At 46.7% G+C, this 16,432-nt stretch overlaps 1 protein-coding gene across 5 annotated transcripts in view; it reads right to left on the bottom strand.

Annotated features, from left to right (window-relative positions):
- The window catches only part of ZMAT4 (zinc finger matrin-type 4), a 761,540-nt gene that overhangs the window by 57,566 nt on the left and 687,542 nt on the right, over window positions 1-16,432 (bottom strand). The gene's annotated exons all lie outside the window — the stretch shown is intronic.

The following is a 16,432-nucleotide window of genomic DNA, read 5'->3' as shown; positions in this document are numbered from 1 at the left end:
GAGTAGATTATAAGAGATGTACAATACAATACAATAACATTTGTAAAGCGCTTTTCTCCCATAGGACTCAAAGCGCATAGTTGTGTCTCAGATTAATACAGGGTTGCAGGCTGGGTTGTGTTACAGAGGAGATAGTCAGATGTTCATGAATGCCAGACTGAAGAGGTAGGTTTTCAGTTTAGACTTAAATGCTTCCAGGGATGGAGCTGTCCTGATTGGGTGTGGCAGGGAGTTCCAAAGTGTAGAGGCAGCATGACAAAAGGCTCTGTCTCCAAAGGTTTTGAGGTGGACTCTGGGGGTGACCAAGGTGTTACGTCCTTTTGATCTAAGATTGTGGGGGGTGTGATGCAGTTGCAACAAGTCCTTCAGGTATCCAGGGCCCAGATTGTGCAAGGATTTGAAGTAGGACCTGTGTATGTTTATTTTGACTTTTCATTTTCAGTTCAGGTTTGCTTTAAAGAGACTCCGTAACAAAAATTGCATCCTGTTTTTTATCATCCTACAAGTTCCAAAAGCTATTCTAATGTGTTCTAGCTTACTGCAGCACTTTCTACTATAACAGTCTCTGTAATAAATCAATGTATCTTTCCCCTGTCAGACTTGTCGGCCAGTGTCTGGAAGGCTGCCAAGTTCTTCAGTGTTGTGGTTCTGCTATGAACTCCCTCTTCCAGGCCCCTCTCTGCACGCTGCCTGTGTATTATTTAGGATTAGAGCAGCTTCTCTCTTCTCTCTTATCTTTTACAAGCTGGATAAATCTTCCTCTGAGCTGGCTGGGCTTTCACATACTGAGGAAATTCAGACAAGGGCAAAGCTGTTTGCACTCTGCAGGAAGAAAAGAGCAGCCTGAAACTTCAGTGCATGAGAGCAGAAGGGGGAAAGAAACACACAAATGATCTCTTGAGATTCAAAAGGAATGCTGTATACAGCCTGCTTATGTATGGATGTATTTTCTATGTGTGGACATACTGTACATCAATCTACTTCCTGTTTTGGTGGCCATTTTGTTTGTTTATAAACAAACTTTTTAAAACAGTTTTTAACCACTTTTAACCACTTCTCTACCACAGGGTTTTTCACCTAAAAACCACAGCAATTTTCACATTTAAGGGAGGCAAGGGTTAATGGGCTTAATGGGGGTATAATTTATTTAAAAAAAACCTCACTGATGCTGATCAGTCACTAATGCTGTGTTAGTTATCTGAGATCCTCTCAAGAGTGATCTCAGTAACTGTAACAGCATAGTGACTGATACAATGTTTACACACATTCTGCATGAATAAGCACTGTCATTGGCTTTGTGAACACATGTTCACATCAGCCAATCACAGACCAGCGGGTGCCCGACGCGTATGCCCGTCCGCATGCACGCGGACGCGATCGCGCACGCGAACGCGATCGCGCACGCGAACGCGATCGCGCACAGCAGGAAAATAAACAGGAGTTGCCTATCTACGCCCCTGTGACTCAGGTGAATTTTAAAGGGGCGTAGATAAGCGTGGCAGAGGTTGTTAAGTGGTTAATGCGGCGAGGAGCGGCGAAATTGTGACAGAGGGTAATAGGAGATGTCCCCTAACGCACTGGTATGTTTACTTTTGTGCGATTTTAACAATACAGATTCTCTTTAAGGGTGGCTGCGCCATACACTGCTTAACGACTGTGAGAACTGACAGATCGTTCCCATAATGCTCAGCTGCAGAAGCTAGAAAATAACAGCTGGAACTTGTAGTTCCACCACAAAAAAAAGGTCAGGCGTCGCCCTTGTGCTGCACTCTCCACTGCCAATCGCAATAAAAACCATTCAAATTCTGAACGCCTCGGAACATTAGTGTTGTAATGACCGAAAAGTCTACAAAATATAATAACTAGGCATTATCGCTTTCACAGAGAACGCATAAACCGGGGGGGAAATGCCTGAACCAAAACAAGCGTTATACATTACGTCTATCGCTGAATTCATTAGAAACTCAATTAAGTAACAATGCACAACTATATGTTATGAACGCCATAAAACAGCTGAATGTTATTTTTTCCATTTTCTCTGCATTTAAAGTGTCTGTAATGTGCTCTATGAATTGTCGGTCATAAACGGATACAGCACGGGGAGTGATCTAAGCAAAGCACTGCTAATGTATGCCAGGCTAAAATAATGAGGACAGCACACATGGCTGAATACTGCCTCTAGCCAGGGCTGTATTTAGGGTTCGGGCTCCCCTAGGCACCTCAGACCTATGACGCCCCCCCCCCCCCCCCCAATGAAAGAACAACGGCGGTCCGCGAAGCGCGCTGCGACCCAAAATGGGCGTGTCCACAAAATGCAGTGGGCGTGTCCAATGACAATTTGCTAGTAAGAGTGTAAGTAGAAAAAAAAAATGTCCTACTAAGAGTGCAAACCAAAGTCAGTAGGCCCTTGCTTCCTCCCCGAATATGAGTAAAGTGACCCTAAGCAAACAAGTAGTAAATGTTTCCACCATAAAAACACATTAGCCAGTGTTCTCTCCCACAAAATAGTGGTGGGTATTAGATTGTGAGCTCCTCTGAGAAAAGTCAGTAACATGACTATGTTCTCTGCAAAGTGCTGCAGATGATGTCAGTGCTATATAAATACATAATAATATGGTAGGAGATTAGACTATGACTATGGTAGGATTAGATAGTGAGCTCTTCTGAGGGCAGTCAGTGCCATGACTATGTACTCTGTACAGTGCTGCAGAAGATGTCAGTGCTATATAAATACATAATAATAATATGGTAGAACATTAGCCTATGACTGTGGTAGGATTAGAGTGTGAGCTCCCGTGAGGACAGTCACTGACATTACTATGTGCTCTGTAATGTGCTGCAGAAGATGCCAGTGCTATATAAATACATAATAATAATAATATGGTAGAACATTAGACTATGAATGTGGTAGGATTAGAGTGTGAGCTCCTCTGAGGACAGTCAGCGACGTAACTATGTACTCTGTAATGTGCTGCAGAAGGTGTCAGTGCTATATAGATACATAATAAAAATATGGTAGGACATTAGACTATGACTATGGTAGGATTAGAGTGTGAGCTCCTCTGAGGACAGTCAGTGACATGACTATGTACTTAGTAGTGTGCTGCAGGAGATGTCAGTGCTATATAAATATAATATGGTAGGACATTAGACTATGACTATGGTAGGATTAGAGTGTGAGCTCCTCTGAGGACAGTCAGTGACATGACTATGTACTCTGTAATGTGCTGCAGAAGATGTCAGTGCAATATAAATATATAATAATATGGTAGGACATTAGACTATGACTATGGTAGGATTAGAGTGTGAGCTCCTCTGAGGACAGTCAGTGACATGACTATGTACTCTGTAATGTGCTGCAGAAGATGTCAGTGCTATATAAATATATAATAATATGGTAGGACATTAGACTATGACTATGGTAGGATTAGAGTGTGAGCTCCTCTGAGGACAGTCAGTGACATGACTATGTACTCTGTAGAGTGCTGCAGAAGATGTCAGTGCTATATAAATATATAATAATATGGTAGGACATTAGACTATGACTATGGTAGGATTAGAGTGTGAGCTCCTCTGAGGACAGTCAGTGACATGACTATGTACTCTGTAGAGTGCTGCAGAAGATGTCAGTGCTATATAAATACATAATAATAATATGGTAGGAAATTGGACTATGACTATGGTAGGATTAGAGTGTGAGCTCCTCTGAGGACAGTCAGTGACATGGCTATGTACTCTGTAATGTGCTGCAGAAGATGTCAGTGCTATATAAATACATAATAATAATATGGTAGGACATTACACTATGACTATGGTAGGATTAGAGTGTGAGCTCCTCTGAGGACAGTCAGTGACATGACCATGTACTCTGTACAGTGCTGCAGAAGATGTCAGTGCTATATAAATACATAATAATAATATGGTAGGAAATTGGACTATGACTATGGTAGGATTAGATTGTGAGCCTCTCTGACGACAGAGACATAATAACAGTACTATGAAATAATTGCTTTATATAATCCTCGAGAGCCTGAGCTTCAAGGGAACCTTAACTGTGAAACAAAAAAAAGTTTCACTTACCTGGGGCTTTCCCAAGCCCCCTGCAGCCGTCCTGTGGCCGCGCCGGTGTTTGAGTGTCCTCCAGTCCCCCGCCGCGGCTTAGTTTCATTTTCGGCCGACTGCCAGTCGCCCCCCGGCATCGTGTCCTTTTTTTTCACCTTCCCCGCCGTGAAGCGCATCATGCACAGGTGCAAGCGTACTTAGCCTGCACATGACGCGCTTAACGGCGGGGAAGGCGAAGAATAGGACGCGTTGCCGGGGGCCGACTAGCAGTCGGCCGAAAATGAAAGTAAGCCGCGGCGGGGGACGGGAGGACATTTGAGGACCGGCGCGGGAACAGGACGGCTGCAGGGGGCTTGGGAAAGCCCCAGGTAAGTGAAAATTTTTTTTGTTTCACAGTTAAGGTTCCCTTGAAGCTCAGGTTCAGAAATAGATACTTAGCCAAAGAGAGCAAAGCCTCAGGATCCTATTGAGTTTTTGAGGCTTCCCTCAGTGTCATCTGCTCTCCCACTACCCAGTGCAGACTCCCTCCACATCGGGGCTGCGCTAATCTTGTGACGAGCACGGCTATGCGTGTGCAGCTTCAGCTTACTGCACATGCGTGACGGCTGTGCTGATGCCAGAAGAGCGCAGCTGCGCTTGGCAAGGGGGACCCGCAGAACGCAGAGGGAAGCCTCAATAGGATCCTGAGGCTTCCCGCTCTTTAGCTAAGCATCTTTCTGTACCCGAGCTTCAGCTCAGGTACAAAAACAGGACAATAAATACATTATTTAATGAGATACAGGAAAGTAAGAATGAGAAGTGAAAGACAGAGCAGACTGGGAGAGAAGGCGGATAGATAGAGGGACAGTAGGAGATGGCAGAGAAGGGAGGAGAGCGGGAAGAGATGGAACATATGGAGCCAAAATTTAGCAGGACAATCACAGGTAATTCAGACACAGGAATGTATCAGCCAGCTATCACTAGTATAGTGCGTGTACCTTTTATGATGCTTCTCTGCTCCTGTCATTATACAGCTGCCATTACTGTCACCAGCAGGCTGATCTCTCCCCACCTCCTGCTCCCCATGCAGATCTGTCCCCAGCCAAGGCAGCCCTGTAACTTCACTGATGCCTGGCTCTTTCAAATTCCCCGGGATTGAGAGGGGGTGGGCACACAATCAGCCATAGAGCAGGCAGCTCTCTGGTGCACCTAGTGTGCTACATCCTTCCCCCTGGGCTTGTGTTCGTTGTCTTCTCCCTTCCTGGCTGCCCTCCTACGATGTGGGGGGCGGGGCTTCTCTCTGCAGTCGGGCTGTCTGTCTTATTCTCCCCGTGTTGCTGCTTGGCACTGGCGAGGAGAGCAGCCGAAAGATGATAAACACGGCGCTCCCATGGCATAAAGGGCCATGCAAAGGAAGCATAACTTACATACAAAAGTGCACACAAATGCACATTTAAACTGCCTGTCTGTGTCCCCAAAGGTGGCCTGCCCCTCGCAGCTAATTGGCCGGTGGTGTGCTCATGCTCACTCGCAGGCTCAGCCCAGCCTGTTGTCGGGACTAAACCACCGCTAGGTATGGCTGGGGTGGGCGGGTGCCAGTTGCAGCTACCATAACCCGTACCAGACTCAACCCCCCCCCCCCTCCCCCCCTCCTTCACCAACAAGAAAAAAAAACGAGGTCCACTGTCTCCAGAGGAAAAAAAAAAAAATGTAAACATTAAATAACACCCAATATTTTGCCGCCCCCCCTGAGGACCCGCCCATGGCACCGGCCCACGGGTGACTCTTAAGAGATACGGCCCTGCCTCTAGCGAGGTATCCTTCAGCCAAGTACACATTTACTATCACCCGCAGAGATCGGGGATCAGGTGACAGTTTGGGGCGTTCTGTACAGATGTGTTGCTAGTCTATGGGCTTGTGATATAAGAATTTCGCAAATGCACTAAGCAGTGTCCTTAGACTGTTGCAACCGATCATTAATTTTCAACAATGGCAGTTTTCCCAAGTCCCGAGGCAGGAAAGCACCCCCAAATCATCTACCACCGCCATGTTTCACTGTTGGTATCATCGGATTACTGCAGAATACTGTATTTGCCTCATGACAGATATAATGAAGTCTTTGCTGCCCAGTGTCAGAGTCAATGGTTCCTGGAACATCTAAAATGACTTCAGAATCAAATGATCATTCTGCAGCCTACAAAGAACTTTGTTTTTCTAACAAGAAGATCTCTCTTGCTGCAAACAGTTATCCAAAATTACCAATATTATTCCTGACGGCCGACGAAGAAACAGGCAGGGTCAGAAGGAGAACAATGACCTTGCACCTGCACAGATGCCTTATCGATGCACATTGAGGGCGATGTGCGTTCGCTAGCTGCATGTATAAAAGGCTTACATCCTGGGTTTCTGCAAATACAGAGTAATTAGGTTAATGTTCTTTATTAGCTACAGTTGGTACCTATGCGTTGAGTTGCAACTAGTTATGATCATAATCTGCCAATTACGATTTAGCAAAATTTAACGTACATTTTTGCAAGTAAGTCGGACATAATTACGATTTGCACAATCTTCTGTTTTTGCGTAAACCAATTATAATTTGCGTAATTTTCACGTAATATTGTGCAGATTTTGGTGGTTAATAGCCAAGTCCCCAGACATGCAATTGTCACCGAAATTGTGACTTATATTACGGAGAAGAGTGGGAACAAGCAGAAAAAAATAATTTTTCAAAAAGACCTTGTAATTTTTAAAAAAAATGGTTTTAAAAAAAATTTCAAAGGAAAAATGGTTTTAAAAATAAAAAAAAAATGACAGTTTAAAAACCATTTTCTCTTTGCATTTTAAAATTGATTTTCTCAAAAACTACAAGGTCCTTTTCAAATTTCTTTTTGCCTTGTTCCCACTTTCCCCCTTAACATATATAGCAATTTTGTCAATGATCGCTTGCACGGAGGCTTTCCTATTAACCGAAATTACATCACTAGTTGCAAGCGGAGTTGCCATTTATGCCAGCATGCAAATGTATCGCAAATTGTATCAGGGCTGTGGAGTTGGATTTGGAGTCTGAGCAATTTTGGGGTAGTCGGAGACCGAGTCTGAGTTGGATGATTTTTGTACCTCCTCCATAGCCATGCAAGGGCTGTAGATTAGGAGTCGGAGCAAATTTGGGCACCTGGAGTCAGAGCCGGAGGTTTCATAAACTGTGGAGTCGGAGTTGAAGTCAGATAATTTTTGTACTGACTCCACAAGCTCTAAATTGTATGCAGATTGGAAGTGTCCCGTGATAACATAACAAAATTTGTTTAGGTGATACCTTTAATGACTAAAGGTGCATTCACACGCACTACGGAAGCCAATGACGGGTCCGTCAGACCCTCCCGCTGGGCGGACTTTCAGCAGACAGTACTGCGTGTGTACGCACTGTCGGCGTATCAGTCGGCTTATAAGTCCGCCAACAGTGCATACACACGCACTACTGTCTGCTGAAAGTCCGCCCAGCGGGAGGGCCTGACGGACCCGTCATTGGCTTCCGTAGTGCGTGTACGCATCTTAACTGTACAAGATTTCTTTGCAAGTTTTCGAAACTTTGAGTTTCTTCTTCAGGCATGTTTCAGAGCTGGATCAGAATGGTTCTGATCCAGTTCTGAAACATGCCTGAAAAAAACTCAAAAGTTTCGAGAGCTTGCAAAAAATTGTGTACAGTTACTCATTAAAGGTATCACCTAAAAGACTTTAATTGTTATGCCTACGGCTTGGAAGTGTGACAATCAAATTCACTTTCAGTCAATGTTAACTATTTTAATTAACTTTGCAAAGATTCTGGAATTATGAGTATCTCGTCCCCTGGCTTGGGCCGCTGCCCCAAAGCGGCGATGCGTAACGCTCCCGGGCGCGGGTCACGTACGTTGTTGCGACAGCTCTGCGCGTTATTACGGTATCTGGCGGATTAAAATTAATCACGTCGATCATTATCACATCAGAGTGAGTTTCTTATTCCATTTGGCAATAGCTCCTTCTATGATGGTCCCGGCAGCGGATGTAATGGAGAAAGATGACTGCTCTTCACTTCCATGTTATTGGATTTAGTCTCACTCAAGGGCAGAGCCTCGGGAACGGTACCATCAATCCGCCAGCCTTCACCCCCCTCCAGGGATGCCCTCTGCAGGCCTGTAATGAGCTGTCAGAGGGGGTGACAGATCTCCCCAGCCTTGGGTCACGATAGCTCTCCTACCTTCCACATCAAACGCGCATTACTCTCACCGCCGGCCGCTTGTCGACATCCACGCTCCGATTCCCGGCCGTGTTTGTACTTGTGAAGGTTGATAAGGGCTGATCATGACATTCTTATTTCTGGGCAGCCTGTGTGTCGCCGGGAGATAAGAGAGACCTCAGCGGCAAAGGTGCGAACGCTCCGAGAGTCCTATATAGAATCAGCCGTCAGGAGGTCTCTGTAAAGTCATCCCGGTGTGAGCACAATAGCGTCTCGTGCAAGCAGGACCGACTCCATTGTGCTAACACAACAGAGTGACATCTAAACTTCACCATACACCATGCTTTCAATCTTAATTTCAATCAATATTATGATCGCCTGCACATTCGACCAAAAACCAACATAGTGGTTCAATGTTTATATAACAACATTGATTGTAAATACTTGAATCCACTTCAGTAGAGATGTAGCGAACGGTTCGGCGGCAAACTTTGGGGGTTCGCGTTCGTCTGGACCAAGCGAACTTTTGCGGAAGTTCGATTCGCCCCATAATGCACTATGAGGGTCAACGTTGACCCTCTGCATCACAGTCAGCAGGCACATTGTAGCCAATCAGGCTACAGTAAGCCCTGGAGCCCCACCCCCCCCCCCTTATATAAGGCAGGTTTGCCGGCCATTACACCCACTCGTGTGCCTGCTAGAGACAGACTAGGGACAGCTGCTGCAGACTTGTTCTCCTAGGGAAAGATTAGTCAGGTTCTTGGCTGCTTAGCTTGCTCCTGGCTGATTGTTATTGCTTTTATAGCACCCCTCAACAGCTCTTTTGAGAGCTAATGTTTTCCAGATGTGTTTTTTTTTTGGTGTGTGTTGCTCACTGACATTATACAGCCCTATCTGTTGCAGCTGGACCTTGGTAATTGTTATTACTGGTTCAGCCAGGCCCTGCCTAACTATCTATACTGGGACACCTACCTATGCCTACCTAACTACTGGGGCACCTACTTACCTATACGGGGACACCTACCTACCTACCTATACTAGGGGACCTACCTATGCCTACCTACCTATACTGGGTCTCCTACCTATGCCTAGATAACTACTGGGACACCTACCTATGTCTACCTACCTATACTGGGACTCCTACCTATGCCTAGCTAACTACTGAGGCACCTACCTATGCCTACCTACATATACTGGGACTCCTACCTATGCCTAGCTAACTACTGAGGCACCTACCTATGCCTACCTACCTATACTGGGTCTCCTACCTAAGCCTAGCTAACTACTGGGACACCTACCTATGCCTACCTACCTATACTGGGTCTCCTACCTATGCCTACCTACCTATACTGGGTCTCCTACCTATGCCTAGCTAACTACTGGGTCTCCTACCTATGCCTAGCTAACTACTGGGACACCTACCTATGCCTACCTACCTATACTGGGACTCCTACCTATGCCTACCTACCTATACTGGGTCTCCTACCTAAGCCTAGCTAACTACTGGGACACCTACCTATGCCTACCTACCTATACTGGGTCTCCTACCTATGCCTACCTACCTATACTGGGTCTCCTACCTATGCCTAGCTAACTACTGGGTCTCCTACCTATGCCTAGCTAACTACTGGGACACCTACCTATGCCTACCTACCTATACTGGGACTCCTACCTATGCCTAGCTAACTACTGGGACACCTACCTATGCCTACCTACCTATACTGGGACTCCTACCTATGCCTAGCTAACTACTGGGACACCTACCTATGCCTACCTACCTATACTGGGTCTCCTACCTATGCCTACCTACCTATACTGGGACTCCTACCTATGACTACCTACATACAAGAAGATAATAAGGTCATTTCTTCATTGTGGACAGACCAAATTAAGCACTTTAGGCCTGCAATTTAGCATTCAATGTGATTTCTGTCCTTAAAACGCTGCTCTGCGTCAAATCCAGATTTTTCCCTGGGACTTTTGGCGTCCATCCCACTCCGCCATGCCCCCCTCCAGGTGTTAGACCCCTTGAAACATCTTTTCCATCACTTTTGTGGCCAGCATAAATTTTTCTATTTTTCAAAGTTCGTATCCCCATTGACGTCTATTGCGGTTCGCGAACTTTTCCGCGAGCCGAACCTTCCGTGAAGGTACGCGAACCGAAAATCGGAGGTTTGCGACATCTCTACACTTCAGTTTGCAATCAAGTCTAGTCAACTGTGTAATTGGGTAAAAAAAATTGTAGTGTGTGTTTGTAGGACCTTAATATTAATTATTTATAATAATAACCTCGTCTTAAAGGGGAAATGTCGACAAAAATGTTGTCTATTTTAAAACAATACCAGTTGCCTGGCTGTCCTGATCGCTTTGGCTGCAGTAGTGTCTGAATCACACACCTGAAACAAGCATGCAGCGAATCCAGTCATACTTCAGTCAGAGCACCTGATCTGCATGCTTGTTAAGGGGCTGTGGCTAAAATTATTGGATCAGCAGGACAGCCAGGCAATGTGTATTGTTTAAGAGGAAATAAATATGTCAGCCTCTATATCGGTGTGCTTTAAAAGGGGAATATCATCATGGCAGCCTTGAATTCCCTTCCATAAAGACATGACTGTAGATTTCAGTGAATATTGGCATGGATATGAAAGTGAGCTTTTCCGGCCAGGTATCTGGTTGGCGGTTCTGTAGCGGCAGGTTTATTATCGGTGTGGAAGGTAAACCAGAAAGCCTGGCTTGTATTGGAGCCCAGCGGTGTCTCTCTGTTCTGTTTCATTCACTTGCTTATTTCTCCGTGTCTCCTCAGAGCTGCGATAACAGGAAATAACAACATCAAAGCCATCATTGGAGTAGCAGTGCATTGTGGGGAATGTCTCTGTGGAGAATGTTATCAGGATAGTGCAGGAGTTACAGACAGGCCAAGCAGGTCACTAGAACCAGCTGTACATCTCTATTATCTGCTTCCACTGCATCCAAACACAAAGACTGCCCACAGGGGGCGCTAATCGCTTCTCTGAAATATCCTAACTGAAACCAATGGGGGGATAATATCCTAAAATGCACCCTGACGAGCCGGTCGTACCCGCACCCCCACCCTCTCCGAACACAGACCTCCCCAAACAGTTCATTGAAAGTTAATCTGAAGGGCTGGGTCACACTGGCACTCTCAGGAAAACTGCTCCGATTTCCGTTCGAACACATCAATTTCCGTTCCATTCAGTTGGTTCCGTTCCATTTCCCCATATCCCCCCCCTCCAGATTCCCATTGGATCCAATAGATTGGATTAACATGGGATCTGTTCGCATCTGTTGCAATCCATTATGTTATGATCCGCGACCGGAACATTTTTAGAGCCAGTGTGAACCAGGTTGAAGTCATATAAAAACAAGTTACATAGTTCCCTCAGTAAGGGGAAGAATCTGGTCTTCCAAAGCCCCTCTGTTCCTGTGCTGGGACACCATTTGCAATATTTGACACTTAAGTCGAAGATTGCTCGCAGCTCCGCCCCCTCTGTGTACAAGGACTGCCACACAGTATGGCCCACTTCTGTACAGTGTCACAGAGCTTCCCTCTCCATGCAGGAGTGGCTCTGTGCGCCTGCGCATGTACTCAGAGGGGGTGTGGCCACACAATACGGCCCACTTCCTCTGCGCAGTGTCACAGAGCTTCTCTCCAAGCAGGAGTGGCTCTGTTGTACTCAGAGGGGGCATGGCCACACGGTACAGCCCACTTCTGTCCAGTATCACAGAGTTTCTCTCCATGCAAGAGTGACTCTGTGCGCCCGTGCTTGTACACACAGGGGGTGTGGCCACACAGTACAGCCCACTTCTCTGCAGTGTTGCAGGGCTTCTCTCCATGCAGGAGTGACTCTGTGCGCCCGCGCTTGTACACACAGGGGGCGTGGCCACACAGTACAGCCCACTTCTCCGCAGTATCACTGAGCATCTCTCTCTGTGCAGGAGTGACACTGTGCGCCTGTACACACGAGGAGGCGTAGCCACTAAGAGGAAGTACGTCATGGCCAGCAGTCGGGTTGTGGACACTGGGAAAGCCATTGGAACATCCTCAGGCTAGAGTGAAAGTACCTCCCTCCGCATAGCAACCCGGGAGGACAGCGCTCGAGCGACGGGCCAGACTGAGGAACCGAAAGGCGCTATGCAGGGCCTTCTCTCTGCTAAGGTAAAGATCAACCCTAAAGTGAAACTGTAGTTAAAATACAAATGCCTAATAGGTTAGCTACACCCTAGGGATGTCAAGAAACAATTATTTGCTTGATAGTTACTGAGAAGCTTAATAGACTGTGTTTCACTTTGCTCAGAATATTATCAGTTACATGCTGCACTACCCTCACGTTCCCTATGTGATTTTTTGATCGCTAATTGCTGTTGCTAAGAGTGAGCAAATCTAGCAGAGAAGTTTCAGGATTCAGTGTGACTGTAAGCAGAGGAAGGGAAGGTTTCCTGTTTGTCAGGGTCTTCTGAATGAATTTTGATAGAATGGAAGACCTGCTGTATTCTATGTTGTGGGGGTGGAATTTTACACAGACTTTGGAGCAAAATCAACCGCTTCTGGACCACGGTAATTGAAATCTACGCCCTCTTTGGGAGCTGTTATCCCTGCCAGGGCGTAGGTTTTAAGTACCCCCGCCGCACGCTACCTCTGATATCACTGCTCTCCTTCTGCTGTTGCGGGCCACTCGCCCTGCTGTCGGCAGAGCTCCATGCGACGGTCAGGAGCCGATTTCATTACAGGATTGCTGCAAAATCGCTTTTCAAATCGATGTACAGAAGCAATTTTAGGTGTACAAAGGAGGTATGGTTGGCACTGCAGCAGGTTGCAATGTGTTTGAGCAGGGAGCTGGCAGTACCCACTTTGCTTCACTTACTATGGTGTGCTGCGTGCTCTGATCGTAGTGACAAGACTGCATGGAAAAGAGGAGGAGAGGGGAAGATTGGCACTGCAGTGTTCCGTTTATTCCATAGCGAGGCACATCATATACAGTACACATAGAAGTGATAATAGTAGAACATACCAGTGATGGAAGCGATGTGGGTGGCGGTGGGCGCGGGGTACTGTTAGCTTTACAGCCGTTTTGCACAGATATGCGGCATTAGAGCCTCTGTAGAAGCGCATATCCACGCAAAACGGCTATAAGGCCGACAGTGCCCAGCACCCACATCGCTTCCAGCACTGGTATGTTCTACTATTATCACTTCTATGTGTACTGTACATGATGTGCCTCCCTATGGAATAAACGGAACACTGCAGTGCCGCTATTCCCCTCTCCTCCTTTTTTCCCTACAAAAGATATTTTGCACCAATTTTACTACACAAATAAAAAACTTTAAAAAAAAAACAAAATCAAAAAACGCAAATTACAATGATTGTACAATTTCTGGCAGTAAGCTAAAAATGGCTGCAAAAGCGCCATAAATTGCTCCTGAAAAAGGCTGCAAAAATCTCTATCAAAAGCGTTCAGCAGCTGTAATTTGCAATTCCCAGGGGGCCCCGGTTTCCAACTTGTACAAATACTGAACCAGGAGAGCCATGATGATCAGAGAGAAATAAGCCGGATCAGACAAGGAAACTGCTATACTCACCTTACATCATTAAAACGGAATCTGGTTTGTTGCAATGTGCGTTACCACACTTTGCGCACAGTCTTTGCTTGTACTGAGAATCCCGCTGATGTACCGTATAGCAATGTGCGTTACCACACTTTGCGCACAGTCTTTGCTTGTACTGAGAATCCCACTGATGTACCGTATAGCAATGTACGTTACCACACTTTGCGCACAGTCTTTCCTTGTACTGAGAATCCCGCTGATGTACCATATAGCAATGTACGTTACCACACTTTGCGCACAGTCTTTGCTTGTACTGAGAAGCCCACTGATGTTTGGCATAGCAATGGGCGTTACCATGCTTTGCGCACAATCTTTCCTTGTACTGAAAATGCCACTGATGTATGGTATAGCAATGTGCAATGTCTTTGCCTGTATTGTCAACCTGGATGCTATACAGTATAGCAATGTGCAGTACCACCTTTTGCGCACAGTCTGCTTGTATTGTGAAGCACAATGATGTACCGTATAGCGATGTGCATTACCACCCTTTGCGCACAGTCTTCGCCTGTACACAGTCTGTACTGTGAATCCCGCTGATGTATGGTATAGCTTGTGTGACCTTCCTGTGATACACGACCTCTCGGTAACTGAACTGCAGATTTACAACTCTGGAAAATATCGGTTTTAATGAGAATGTCATTTTGCGAAATATAGGTCCGGCCCCATACGCTACAGCTGTGAGTGTGTGATAAACGTGTGTGCGCGGAGCCTGTGCGGGCATGATAAACGTGTGTGTGTACCCCTCTCCCGTTTACTTTGTCCTCTCCCAAAATCACCAGCGCATTTGAGAATATCGCACCTCTCCACATTTCACCGCTCTGTTGCTCTCCAGCTTACCCTCCTCGGTCAACGCAGAGAGCATTAGGAGATTTTCCCAGCACAGATTTTCCGCCCGCCGTATTGAATCGCTGATTGCGCTCTGCTGACTGACCTTCTGCAGAACTGCTGCGCTGCTGGACTTGGGTGGAAAGGATTTAGAGAAACTTCAGTTTGCTTAGTATGCTTTTACATTTCTATTCCCACAAGGCTTTTGACGTTGCCCCGGCGCATACTACTAAAGTGTTTTATTGTTGCATTCATGCAAAGCTTATGCGAGAAGACAGCAGGGCCGATTTGTTTACAGTCTGGCGCAGCACAAAGACGAGTTTGCTTTTGTCCTGATAGGTTTATGATGGTCGTCCAGAGCTAGAAATTAGGATTAATTCTGCAAACTAAAGGTGGCCAAACACTTATAGATTTGCAGCAGACAGGGCAGTTTCTAGGCTAAATTGCTCCCAGGGCAAAGGTGTAAAAATTGCTCCCCTTTCCCCCACCCCTGTGGAATCGCGAATCCTTAACCATCTTAGCGGTATGGACGAGCTCAGCTCGTCCATCACCGCCGATGGCTGCCGCTCAGGCCCTGCTGGGCCGATTTTGACGAAATAAAGAGCAGCACACGCAGCCGGCACTTTGCCAGCCGCGTGTGCTGCCCGATCGCCGCCGCTCTGCGGCGATCCGCCGCGAGCAGCGGCGAAAGAGGGTCCCCCCAGCCGCCTGAGCCCTGCGCAGCCGGAACAAATAGTTCCGGCCAGCGCTGAGGGCTGAATCGGAGGCGGCGGACGTCAGGACGTCGGCTGACGTCCGTGACGTCACTCCGCTCGTCGCCATGGCGACAGGAGAAGCCAAACACGGAAGGCTGCTCATTGCGGCCTTCCGTGTTAATTTTGGCCGCCGGAGGCGATCGGAAGAACGCCTCCGGAGCGCCATCTAGTGGGCTTTCATGCAGCCAACTTTCAGTTGGCTGCATGAAATCGTTTTTTTTTATTTACAAAAAACCCTCATGCAGCCGCCCTGGCGATCTTAATAGAACGCCAGGGTGGTTAAGGTGGCCACTAATGATCCAATTTCTAGCGAATAATCGTTCGATAGATCAGAAATTCTGATCGGAAGTGAAATATTGTAACAAATCGTTCGCTACACCATCAACGAACCAATCTTTGCTTCCTATCTATCACAACCAACAAGAAAATCCAAATTTTGGTTCGACGAAAATTCATTCAGAAGACATTTTTGTCACTCGTTCATAATCGATTGTGTCCATCAACGGAGGTTATTTACAACCAATCTGATCAGAATTTTTGATCGCTTGAATTATTTTTTGCTAGAAATTGGACAGTTAGTGGCCACCCTTACTCTTCAGGGACAGTTACATAGCCACAGGTCACAAGTAGATCTGCCTACTTACTAGTGACCAGCCCCTCATCCAGGAGGAAGCAGGGGCCAGGAGAATACACAGGGGAAGAGAGTCCGGAAAGCCGACTCCTCCATGGGCGCCGCACACTGACAGCCTGCAGTACTGCTACAGGACATCAGGTGTCATCACGCGGTGGTGACAGCCTGCAGTACCGCTACAGGACATCAGGTGTCATCACGTGGTGGTGACAGCCTGCAGTACCGCTACAGGACATCGGGTGTCATCACGCGGTGGTGACAGCCTGCAGTACCGCTACAGGACACCAGGTGTCATCACGCGGTGGTGACAGCCTGCAGTACCGCTACAGGACATCGGGTGTCATC

Source organism: Hyperolius riggenbachi, chromosome 10, assembly GCF_040937935.1.
Source record: "Hyperolius riggenbachi isolate aHypRig1 chromosome 10, aHypRig1.pri, whole genome shotgun sequence".
Taxonomy (NCBI): domain Eukaryota; kingdom Metazoa; phylum Chordata; class Amphibia; order Anura; family Hyperoliidae; genus Hyperolius; species Hyperolius riggenbachi.
This window is presented reverse-complemented; position numbering and strand designations above follow the sequence as displayed.